The 11,806-nt window shown below is 50.1% G+C and overlaps 1 non-coding gene across 1 annotated transcript; it reads left to right on the top strand.

Annotated features, from left to right (window-relative positions):
- The first annotated feature begins 2,646 nt into the window (after positions 1 to 2,646).
- Positions 2,647 to 2,752, top strand: LOC130036282 (U6 spliceosomal RNA). The gene has a single exon (XR_008794333.1). It is a non-coding gene; the product is annotated as a U6 spliceosomal RNA (small nuclear RNA).
- Positions 2,753 to 11,806: the final 9,054 nt, after the last annotated feature.

Raw genomic sequence — 11,806 nt, 5'->3', positions numbered from 1 at the left:
GGTGTTGCTCAGGGGACCATATGGGATGCTGGGAATTGAAGCCGGGTCGGCCATGTGCAAGGCAAATGCCCTCCCCCCTGTGCTATTGTTCCAGCCCTGATTCTCTAATATTGACTAGGAGAAGATCAGACTAGAGCAGAGCTTCCTAAACTTACTTTTCAGAAAACCAAAAATCGCTCCGTGCCTGTTCTCGAAATGGACCTTCTTCCAGCCAATGGAATGTACCCCTAGAGGGACCCCCAGAAGGACCCCCCGGTCGCACCTGAGGCCACTCCTGCCACCTGGATTATTCCATTGCCTGTCCTGGCACCCCCCCCATACATACTCACCTGGGAGTATTGGTCACTTTGGGGAACACTGGTCTCGTCTCCCCGTTTTCTGTCCCACTGTACCCAGGAAGGGCTTAGGGCACTGGCAAAGGCTCTAGCACTCAGTGCTCAGGTGAGGCAGGCAGTGGGCACTGTGCTCTGAGGGTGACTTCTGGCTCTCTGGGGGTGTGGGGAGGGAGAGTGGACACAGGCCTGGGCACCCCCTCCTGTGGGGAGGTCAAGTTCCCTAGCCATGGAGAATGGTAGGTGACCTCACAGCAGAGCTCTGGGAAGCGCAGAAGAGCAGAAAACTGGGGTCTTCACCTTCACCCCTTCCCAGCACCCAGCAAATGCCCACTCTGCCCTGCAGGAAGCAGGCAGACCTCTCCAGGTCTCGGTCCCTGTCCATCACCTGTCCCGTAAGTCACTGTTACCCTCCAGGCTCCACACAACTCAACCCCAGCCTCGGGACCAAGTCCTGAGAGGGAGCGACAGTCATGTGACTGACATCCTCAGGGCTCTCCTGGTGAGGGTGGGGACTGTAGACTCTGGGACAGGAACCCGTTAAGGGACGCTCCAGGGGCCAGTACAGCGGGGAGGGCATATTTGCCTTGCACACGGCCCACCCAGTTCCATCCCCAGCATCCCATACAGTCCCCCCAAGCCCGCCAGAAGTGGTTCTTGAGTGCTGCAGGGTGTGGTCCCAAGACAGAAATCAAAATCAGACTTACAACAGACGAAGCCAACCAGGTCCTCACCGTGTCACTCTCCCACTGGAGCCGCCAGTGGAATTTGCAAAGGTCCTGGGACCCGCCTGAACCAGCCCTGCAGCCTTCTCTCCCCGTTTCCACTCCAGAATCTGGAGCGGAACGTCTTTGAACTCTCGGAGGTCCCTTGGAAGCACCTTCCCCTCCCGCCTGGCCCCCTCACTGCTCACCACATTTTCTTCACCCTTCAAGTCTTGGCTTAAATGTCGTTTCTTCCAGAAATATTGTTTCATCCTTCTGTGACCCCTAGAGTTGGGGGTTGATTTCTTTGAATTTCCACAGTTGGCCTAGGTTTGGGGGAGATAGTACAGGAGTGGGGCTTGAGCCCCACTTGAAGTGCTTGAGAGCCTGATTTGATTTCAGCACCACAATGCCTCCCCCCCCCCCCACACACACACACTGAATTTTGCTGGGTATAATCCTGGAGGCCCCTGAGTACCATTAGGTGTGGCCTTAGTGATTTGCAGTCACGGCTGGGGTGACCCTGGTGGTCCCCAGTTCTGCTGGGTATGAGCATCACTACCACTCTGGGCCCCCAAATTCACCCACTTATCCTTGTTGACCACTCTACAGAGTGGTCCCCGGGGGGAATCCCTGGGCCCTGCTTGGGTGTCTCTCACCCAAATTAAAATGAATGGGAGAATGTTTTTTTTTCTTTTTGGATCATACCCAGCGATGCTCTGGGGTCATTCCTGGCTCTGCACTCAGGGCTTGCTCCTGGTGGTGCTGAGGGGACCATATGGGATGCCAGGGATCAAACCCAGGTCAGCCACATGCAAAGCAAATGCCCTACCTGCTGTACTATCACTCTGGCCCGAGAATGGGATTTTTTTTTGTTTGCTTGTTTGGTTTGGCTTTGGGGGCCACTTCCAGTAGTGCTTAGGGCTTCCTCCTGGCTCTGTGCTCAGAGATCACTCTTGGCAGTGCTCCGGGGACCATACGGGGTACTGTCAGATTAAATCCTGGTTGGCTACATGCAAGGCAAGTGCACTGCCACTGCTCTGTCACTCCTCCCGCCCCCCCTATAGGAGGATGAACAGAGGAAGAGAAGTGAGTTGTTTAACAGTTCAAAAAGCTAAGACCATCGAGAGGATTCAGCCACGTAACCAGATTGCATTGATATTAGGTATAAAAGAGAACAAAAAAGATCCATGTCTAGAAGGTCTGAAAGAGGGGAAATTATTACAGAAATGAGAAGTGGTTCCTTCCAGGGCTGTACCTGCTGGGAGGTGGCAGGGTGGAAACACCTGCTGTGTCCACGGAAGTAGCCCACGAGTGTAGACTCATGTGTAAGTTCATGAATCTGGACTGAAAGTTAAAGTGCACTTTATGTTCTATTTCAGGAAAGTAGAACAGGGTGGAGCAACAGAACAGTGGGGAGGGCATTCGCCTTGCACACGGCTGACTCGAGTTTGATCCTCAGCAAACCTAGAGTCTCCTGAGCCTACCAGGAGTAAGCCCTGAGCACAGCAGGGTGTGACCCAATAAACAAAAAAATTTAAAAAATAAAAAGTTGAACTAGAAGGAAGGAAGCAAGAAAGGAATTATGTGGCCCAAAATTCTGGTAAACTGTGCTCACTTCAGCAGCACATATACTAAAATTGGAATGATACAGAGAAGATCAGCATGGCTCCACACAAGGATAACATGCAAATTTATGAAGCGTTCCATAAAAAAATTAATTAAATTAAAAAAAATCTGTTGTGGGGCTGGAGAGATAGCACAGCGGGTAGGGCATTTGCCTTGCACGTGGCCAACCTGAGTTCGATTCCCAGCATCCCCTGTGGTCCCCTGAGCACCGCCAGGAGGAGTAATTTCTGAGTGCAGAGCCAAGAATAACCCCTGTGCATTGCCAGGTGTGACCCAAAGAAGAAAAAAAAAATCTGGTGAACTGCCTAGTTGGTAATAGTGATAAAATAGTTAGAATCTAGGACTGATGATCTGACTATAAAATTGGGATCTTTGCAGAAAAAGGTGTGTGTGAGTGTATGTGTGAGTGTGAGTGTGTGAGTGTGAGTTTGTGTGGGGGGACTGTGTGTGTGAGTGTATATGCGAGTGTGAGTGTGAGTGGGGAGGGGAGTGTGTGTGTGAGTGTGAGTGTATGAGTGTGGGTGTGTGTGGAGGGAGTGGGTGTGTGAGTATATGTGTGAGCATGAGTGTATATGTGAGTGTGAGTGTGTGAGTGAGAGTGTGTGAGTGGAGGGGTGCACATACCTGTGCATGTGTGTGCATTTGTGCATGCAGGAGAGAGTGGCAGCTGGCTACCACTAAAAGCAAGAAGCAACCCGAGGGATGGCTCAAAGGGCTGGCATGCAGGCGTTGGACCTGAGAGACCTGGGTTTGATCCCCAGAACCACACGTTCCCCAGAATACTGCTGGGTGTGCCTCTCTCCAAACAGAAAGACAACAGGAGGACAGTGATGCCAAGGACAAGGACGAGGACGCTGCAGTCCCCTGCCCAAAGCCTGCTGTGCCCTTGAGAGCCATAGCAGGAAACCCGGGCTCCTCCTCCTGCCTTTGCACCCTGCCCTCACTGCCCTCTAGACAACTCTGTGACCTCCTGCCCTCTGTTCCCACGTCCACGCACGACTCCCTGCTTGTCCTCCTTACTTGGGTGGGTGTACCTGCCTCCTCAGAGATCTGTTACCGTTGTTCTTTGCTGGTGGGACCTAGACTCACCTTCAGAGGATTTGCTGCTCTTTTTTTTTTTTTGAGGTGGGGGTGGCAATGTGGAGGGGTGTGTGGGCCACACCCAGCGATGCTCAGAGCTTACTCTGCACTCAGGGCTCATTCCGGCTGGCTCAGGGGACCATATTCAGTCCCAGGGCTAGAACTGGGCCCGCTACATGCAGGCTCTTGCCTCTGTGCTCTCTCTCTGGACCTCCTCCATCCTTCTTTAAGCAGATGCCGTATCTCTTGCCTCTTGAATATCACTGAGATCTGTGGATATTTCTGTCCCCATCTAGAAGGGAAGCACTGTCAAAGGAAAGGGTGTCAGTGCTCAAACTCAGAGCTGGAGTGTCAGCTGGATTTTGTTTGTTTGTTTGCTTGTTTTGTTTTGGGATCACACCACAGTGCTCAGAGCTTACTCCTGACTCTGTGCTCAGGGTTCACTCCTGGTCATGCTCAGGGAGCCTTGGGCGGGGGACAGGTTCCAGGGATCAAATGGCAGTCAGCCTTGTGTAAGACAAGCACCTTCACCCCTGAGCCCCATCTAGTACTCAACTCTTTGTTTTGGGTGGTTTTTTTTTTTTTTTTGTTGTTGTTGTTGTTTTCGTGGGGGCTAGGGGGGACGCACAAAAGTACTTAGTGCATACTCCTGGCTCTATTCAGGGATCATTCCAGGCGGGGTTTGGAGGACCATATGGGATGCCGGGGATTGTACCCTGGTCAACCATGTGCAAGGGAAGTGCTCCCCCACCCCCATGCCCCCACGCCCCTGCAGTACTATCGCTTGGCCCCAGGTGCCAAACTCTTAGTGAACATCAGAGCCACATTCCCAGTGGCTGGGAGACTTCCTCCTCAGAGCCGCTCTGTGCAGAGCTGTGCCGCTTCACTCCGGAGGCAGAGCTAACGCTTCCCACTGTCCCATGTGCTCCCCAGGAGCATCCACCCTCTATCCTTGGAGAGGCACAAGACTGCCTGGCCGGTGAGTCGTGAGTAGAGATGCTAAACCCACTCTCTACCATTTTCTCGACTTCCTCCAGAGGTGGTTTTATTGTTTGTTTTGTTTTCTTTCTTTTTCCTTTGTTATTTTTTTTCTTTTTGCCTTTTTGGGTCACACCTGGCAATGCTCAGGGGTTCCTCCTGGCTCTGCTCTCAGGAATCACTCCTGGAGATGCTCAGGGGACCATATGGGATGCAGCGGATTGAATTTAGGTCTGCCACGTGCAAGGCAAACGCCCTCCCCACTGTACTATATGGTTCCAGCCCCAGAGTTCTTTTTCTAAAACAAAAATTGGATCACGGTACTCATTGACTTAAAGTCTCTTTCCACACTTCATTTCCTATATCGCAAAAGCCAAACCCTGGGTCAGAGATACAACTTCACAGCTTGGAGCACAGGCTTTGTATGCAAGAGATCTGAGTTCAGTACAAGGCACTACGCAGTCCCCCCAAGCACCACCAGGATCTAACTGACAAGCACAGAGCCAGGAGTAGCTCTGGAGCACCAATAGATGTGACCCCAAAATTAACAACAGAGCCCAAAGCTACAACTGGCACCGATTACCTTTTTTCTTTTTCTAACTTTTTGGGTCACACCCGGCAATGGCCAGGGCTTATTCCTGCCCTGCACTCAGGAATTACACTTGGTAGTGCTCAGGAGACCAGAGGGGATACCAGGGATCGAATCCTGGTCAACCGCATGCAAAGCAAACACCCTACCTGCTGTGCTATTGCTCTGGCCCCGCCAATGACCATTTTTTAAAAAGAATTTGAACGGACTCAAGAGACAGTACAAGGGTAAGGCAATTGCCTTGCTTTCAGGCAGCCCCAGTTCAATCTGTGGCATCTATTATGTACCTCCAAGCACTGCCAGGTGTCACTCTGAACACAGAGCCAGAAATAGCCATAAGCACCATTGGATATGGCCCCAAGCCCTCCCTCCCAATGAAATGAAAGTTTCAAAAGCTTGAACTCTAGTGTCAGTCTGCCCAGATAAGTTGTTATAAGAAAAAAGCCACACTCAGGATCATTCTTGGGCACATATGCTACCCGAGCCCATGTGTTGCTTGCTTGTGCCCGTGTGGCTGAGCGCATGTGGTACCCGCATCTGCCCTGTTGAGATGTGGACTTTCATATCTAATGCTGGGATGTATGTCGGGGCTCTCTCCACCTGCATTCTCTCTCTCTCTCTCTCTCTCTCTCTCTCTCTCTCTCTCTCTCTCTCCTTCCCCTTCCTAAAAACCTCCAAATAAAATGTTTTACTTAATAAATAAATAAAAGGATCACTTCTGGAAGTAGTGCTGAGGATGGTGGACCCTGGGGTTGGGTGCATGCTAGACAAGTGTCTTAGCTGCTGTACTATCTGTCCTAATAGTTTTGTTTTGGGGACTAGAGAGAGAGTTCAAAGAGTTGAGCACATGGTCTGCATATGTGAGACCCAGGTTCGATCCCCTGCATTGCATGGTCCCCTGAGCACCACTAAGAGTGGCCCCCAAGCACTGGGCCAGGAATAGGCCCTGAGCACTGCCAGATATGACACAAAACTGTAGCACTGTCCTCCCGTTGTTCATCGATTTGCTCGAGCGGGCCCAGTCACGTCTCCATTGTGAGACTTGTTGTTACTGTGTTTGATATATTGAATAGGCCACGGGTAGTTTGCCAGGCTTTGCCGTGTGGGCAAGATACTCTCGGTAGTTTGCCGGGCTCTCTGAGAGGGGCGGAGGAATCAAACCGGCTGCGCGCAGGACAAACGCCTTACTGCTGTGCTATCACTCCAGCCCGACACAAAACTAAAATATATATATATATTTTCATTTATTTAAGATATTGATTATTGTTGTATAACCACATACCCCAAAGTTAGTAGTTTAAAAGAAGGACCACTGGACTGAGTGATAGTACAATGGGTGGGGAGCTTGCTTTGCACACAGCTGATCTGGGTTTAATCCCCAGCACTGTATACTGCTGCCAAGAGTGATCTCTGAGTGCAGAGCCAGGAGTAAACCTTGAGTACCTTTGGGTGTGGCCCCCAAACTAACAGAAAAACATTTTTAATAAATAATGAACTGGAGCGATAGTACAGCGGATAGGGTGCTTCCTTTGCATGTGACTGACCTGGGTTAATCCCCGTATGGTCCCCGGAGCACCACCAGGAGTAATCCCTGAGTGCAGAGTCAGGGGTAAGCCCTGAGCATTTGAGCATTGCCAGGTGTGACACAAAAAGCAAAAAAGAAAAAATAAAGAAAAGAACAACCACCTTAGTTCTATCTCAGTATTTTATGGGTCAGGAATTTGGGCAAGGCTCAGCAGGGTGATTCTTCTGTTCCACTGTGTTGAGGACACACAGAGACCCACCCCCCAGCTGGTGGGCAGGCCGGTCTGGAAGTTGTGGGTTGGTTGGCATGTGTCTGATGTGCCCTTGAGGCTGGCTAAAAGACTGGGCTCAGGGTTATTAACCAGAACACTGTCGCATGACCTCTGAAGCATGGTGACCTCAGGAGAGCGTGACCACTGACATGGCCGTCCAGGCAGCTCAGTGATTGAGGGGTTCCATGGGCCAGAGTGCACGCTTGGTAAGCAAGAGACCCAGGTTCAATCCCTGGACCACCTGGTCCCCCTGGCACCACCAGGACCAATCCCTTAGCTCAAAGCCAGAAATTGCCCCTGACCACTCTTAGATGTAGTCCCCAAAGAAGAATATATATATATATATACACACACACACATATATATACACATATATATATTCAATATATATATTTTAAATATTTTGCTTTTTGGGTCACACCCAGCGATGAACAGGGGTTACCTGGCTCTTCACTCAAGAATGACTCCTGGTGGTGCTGGGGGATCCTATGGGATGCCAGGGGTTGAATTCGGGTCAGCTGCATGCAAGGCAAATGCCCTACCTACTGTGTATCACTCGGGCCCCAACAATAATTATTAAAAAAAAAATTGCAGCAGTCAAAGAGATAGTAGAGAGAGTGAAATATTTGTCTTGGTCCCCTGAGAGTGACCTCAGGAGTGACCCCTGAGCACAGAGCTGGGAGTAAGCCCTGAGCACTTCTGGGTGTGGCCCCAAATTAAAAAATTAATAAGTAAAAATCCAATGACCAAGCTGTATGGGCCTTCATTCCCAAGGCTTGATGGCCACGAGATGGTCCTTCTACAACCATCAGTAGGTCAAAGTAGTTGTGACCCACGTCTCATAGGATCATCAAAAGATTTGAAGTTAAGTGTTCAAGTCACCTCACTATTGTAATCCTCATATGAATCCCAAGGGACTGTCAATAGAACATTCTGTGTCTCTTTCTCTAACAAGGAACTGAGATTTTTATCTTCTTAGACTTCCAAGCAACCAGTCTCTGTGCCAGTACAGCCCTGTCCCTGCGCACAGGCTCCTGTACCTGACCCAGTGATACCTGGTACTTACAGTAAGTAGCCACGCCTGCCCCATCGGCTCAGGCAGGGGAGCTAAAGGCCCACAGTGAAGTTCCCTTCCAGGAGCCTATTTCTGAGTCTTCCTGCTCCTACTGGTAAGAAAAGGGGCGGTGGTGGGGTTGGAATGCAGTTATTGGGTGGAAGAGAGAGCACAGATCCAAATCCACAGGCATGTGGCATTAACATCTCCTGTATGTGTGGATGAGTGTGTGTGTGTGTGTGTGTGTGTGTGTGTGTGTGTGAGAGAGAGAGAGAGAGAGAGAGAGAGAGAGAGAGAGAGAGAGAGAGAGTTGACACAAGTCAGTAAAAAAGTTTTTTGAGGCCAGAGTGATAGTACAGCAGGTAGGTAGATGCTTGCCTTGCTTGTGGCCTACTTGGGTTCAGAGTAAGCCCTGAGCATTGCTGCTTAGGGTCAAAAGCAAAGAGGGAGTGAGGGAAGGTAGGAGGGAGGGAAGAAAAGAGGGAGGGAAAAAGGAAGGAGGGAAGAAAGGAGGGAAGGAAGAAGGAAGGAAGGAAGGAAGGAAGGAAGGAAGGAAGGAAGGAAGGAAGGAAGAAAGGGAGGGAGGGAGGGAGGGAAGGGAAAGAGAAATTTTTTTTTTGTAAGAATTTTCTTTTTCTTTTTTTTTTTCCTTTTGGCCCACCCAGCAATGCTCAGGGGTTACTCCTGGCTCTGCACTCAGGAATTACTCCTGGCAGTGCTCAGGGGACCACATGGAATACTGGGAATCGAAAATGGGTTGGTCGTGTGCAAGGCAAACGCCCTATCTGCTGTGCTATCATTCCAGCCCCTCATAAGAATTTTCTATGGATCCCTTTCTCTATTTCCCTGCAATGCCAATGCCTGCCTTCTGTATCATAAGACAGTGCAATCATCTGCTCATTGGTCTGTTGTCCTCAAGAACAGAAACCACTGAGTCACTGATATGGAAGCAGCCCCTGGCACAGAATATTTCTATTGGTGGAGGGGAGTAGTGAGGGGGCACACATGGAAGTGCTTGGGGCTTCACTCCAGGCTCTGTGCTCAGGGATTGCTCCTTGTGGGGCTTGGGGAACCATAGGGGGGGCCAGAGATTGAACTTGGATTGGCTGCCTGCAAGGCAAGTGTCCTACCCACTGTGTCCTACCCACTGATAATAGGCCACCTACTATCACTCCGGCCCATATTTATATATTTTTAAATTTACCTTTTAAATTATTATTGGGCTGGAGCGATAGCACAGCGGGTAGGGCGTCTGCCTTGCACACAGCCAACATGGCCGACCCGAGTTCAATTCCTCCGCCCCTCTCGGAGAGCCCGGCAAGCTACCGAGAGTATTCAATATGCCAGACACAGTAACAACAAAGTCTCCAATGGAGACGTTACTGGGCCCGCTTGAGCAAATCGATGATCAACGGGAGGGCCTTTACTTTACTTACTAAATTATTATTATTTTGATTTGGTGGCCACACCTGGCAGTGTTCAGGGCTTTCTCCCAGCCATGCTCAGGAGACCATATGCAGTGCCAGGAATTGAAGTAGGATCGGCCACCTGCCAGGCAGCAGCCTTAACCCCTGTGCCATCTAGCCCCAACAGAATTCTTAACCACACTGGCTGAACCAGTGATCACATGAACAGCGATTAAACTCAAACTCAGGGACTCCTTCTCCTCCACATCACTGTGATACTCAATCCCACCCCAATTCCCAGAGGCCTGTGAGGAGAGGCTGGGGTACAAAAGGCCAGGGTAGAAAGGTTGGGCTGGGTTCTTGAGGGCCCAGAGAGACTCGGGATGAGCCACTGGTCCAGAGAGGTGGGGCCAGCAGGCAGAGGCACTCACTGTCCTAGTGGAAAAACCCAGAACATCCAGCAAAACTCTTCCAGAGTGGGGAGGAGGCCTGGAAGCTATCGTGCCTCATTTGAAATGGTCCGTGAATGCACCTGGTCTGGTGAGTTAAGCGCCAGGGCCGGGGAGTGGATGGCTAGGACAGGGGTTAAGGTGTTTGCTTTGAACACAACTGACCCGGGTTTGATCCTGAGCATCACCTGATTCTCCAAAACACCTCTGGGTGTAGCCCCTGAGCTCAGCAACGAGTGGAAATACACCTTCGGGTCATGCCCACTGAGAATCACTGGGAAGGGCCTCCAAGGCCTCCTGAACAGCATTTGGGAGCCCCCCAGTCCTGCAGAAAAACAAAAAGAGTTGGGAACTGGGACCAAGGATTTGGCTTGACTGTAAAGTACATATACCTGGAGTGCCTAAAACCTGGGTTCACTCCTTGGCACACACCCAGAAAAAAGGGAGAGTGTTGGAAATACTTCATCTTGGGCCTGAGCCAGCACTTTCCTGGAAAAAGAGGGTCTGGTGGCTGAGGTGGGGCAGGTGCATTCCTGGAATCAATGTGTTTCACACTGGAGCGCTCAAGCAGACCCGCTGGGGTCCTCAGCACAGTGCGGGCGCAGCAGGCAAGAAGTCAGACTCGGGATTCTTCTGCTTTCCTAACACTCTCACAGGTGAGGGCATGTCTGGAAGACGGAGGATAGAGAGATGGAATAGGTGGGAAGGAGGGCAGAAAAGAGATGGGAAAGCACTCCAGCAAAGACGTAGAATGCTGGCACAAAGATCCAGAGGGCAGGGCTCAGAGCTCAGGGCTAAGGTCTTATAGAGGGAGAAGCTGCCAGAAACAAAGCCAAGCAGTGTTTAAATAGGGGTTGGGGCCATAGTACAGTGGAGCGGGCATTTGCCTTGTATGCGGCCCACCAGGGTCCATCTCCGGCATCCCATATGGTCCGATGAGCACCTCCAGGAGTGATTCCTGAGTGCAGAGCCAGGAGGAACCTCTGAGCATTGCCAAGTATGGCCCCAAAACAAAACAAAACAAAACATTTAAATAGAGAGGTAGTACAGCAGGTAAAGCACTTGCGTTGCATGCAGCCGACCTGGGTTTTTTTCCCTAGCACCACATATGGTCTCCTGAGCAGAGCCAGGTGGTCTCAGTCCCATTATATACATATATACACATATATATGTTATATATATGTTAGATAATTCAGGAGACATAGTTAAATTTTTTTTTTGGCTTTTTTGAGCAATGCTCAGAAGTTACTCCTGGTTCTGCACTCAGGAATTACTCCTGGCAATGCACAGGGGGACCATATGGGATGCCAGGGATCAAACCTGGGTTGGCTTCATGCAAGGCAAATGCCCTATCGTCTGTACTATGCTCTGAACCTGACATGGAGTTGTAAACTAGTCTGACATACATCTGACTTGCCAACCCTTCTACTTCGTTTCTGTGACCACAAAAGGCATCACTAGATAATCCCAGCTTTATTTCCCACTAAACCCAGGTGATACCTCAGAATCCATTTCAATCCAGAAATTCGAGTTGCCACTACCAATTAATTATGGTTTCATGAAAAAAAAAATACCCCATTTGCTATTTCTGGTATTGTGGTTCTGTCTATCTTTGCTCTACTCTGTCTAAGCAGCTGCTTCCATGAACTTGGATAACTTTTTTTTTTTTAATTTTCCTTTTGATTTTTTCTTTGGGTTGTTGGGGCTTGTCTGTTTTGGTTTTGGCAACATCTGGCAGTGCTCAGTGCTTACTCCTGGTTCTGTGCTCAGGGATCACTCCTGAAGTGAC

The sequence above is a fragment of the Sorex fumeus genome, unplaced genomic scaffold, assembly GCF_029834395.1.
Source record: "Sorex fumeus unplaced genomic scaffold, SorFum_2.1 ptg000063l, whole genome shotgun sequence".
In the NCBI taxonomy this organism is placed as follows: Eukaryota; Metazoa; Chordata; class Mammalia; order Eulipotyphla; family Soricidae; genus Sorex; species Sorex fumeus.
This window is presented reverse-complemented; position numbering and strand designations above follow the sequence as displayed.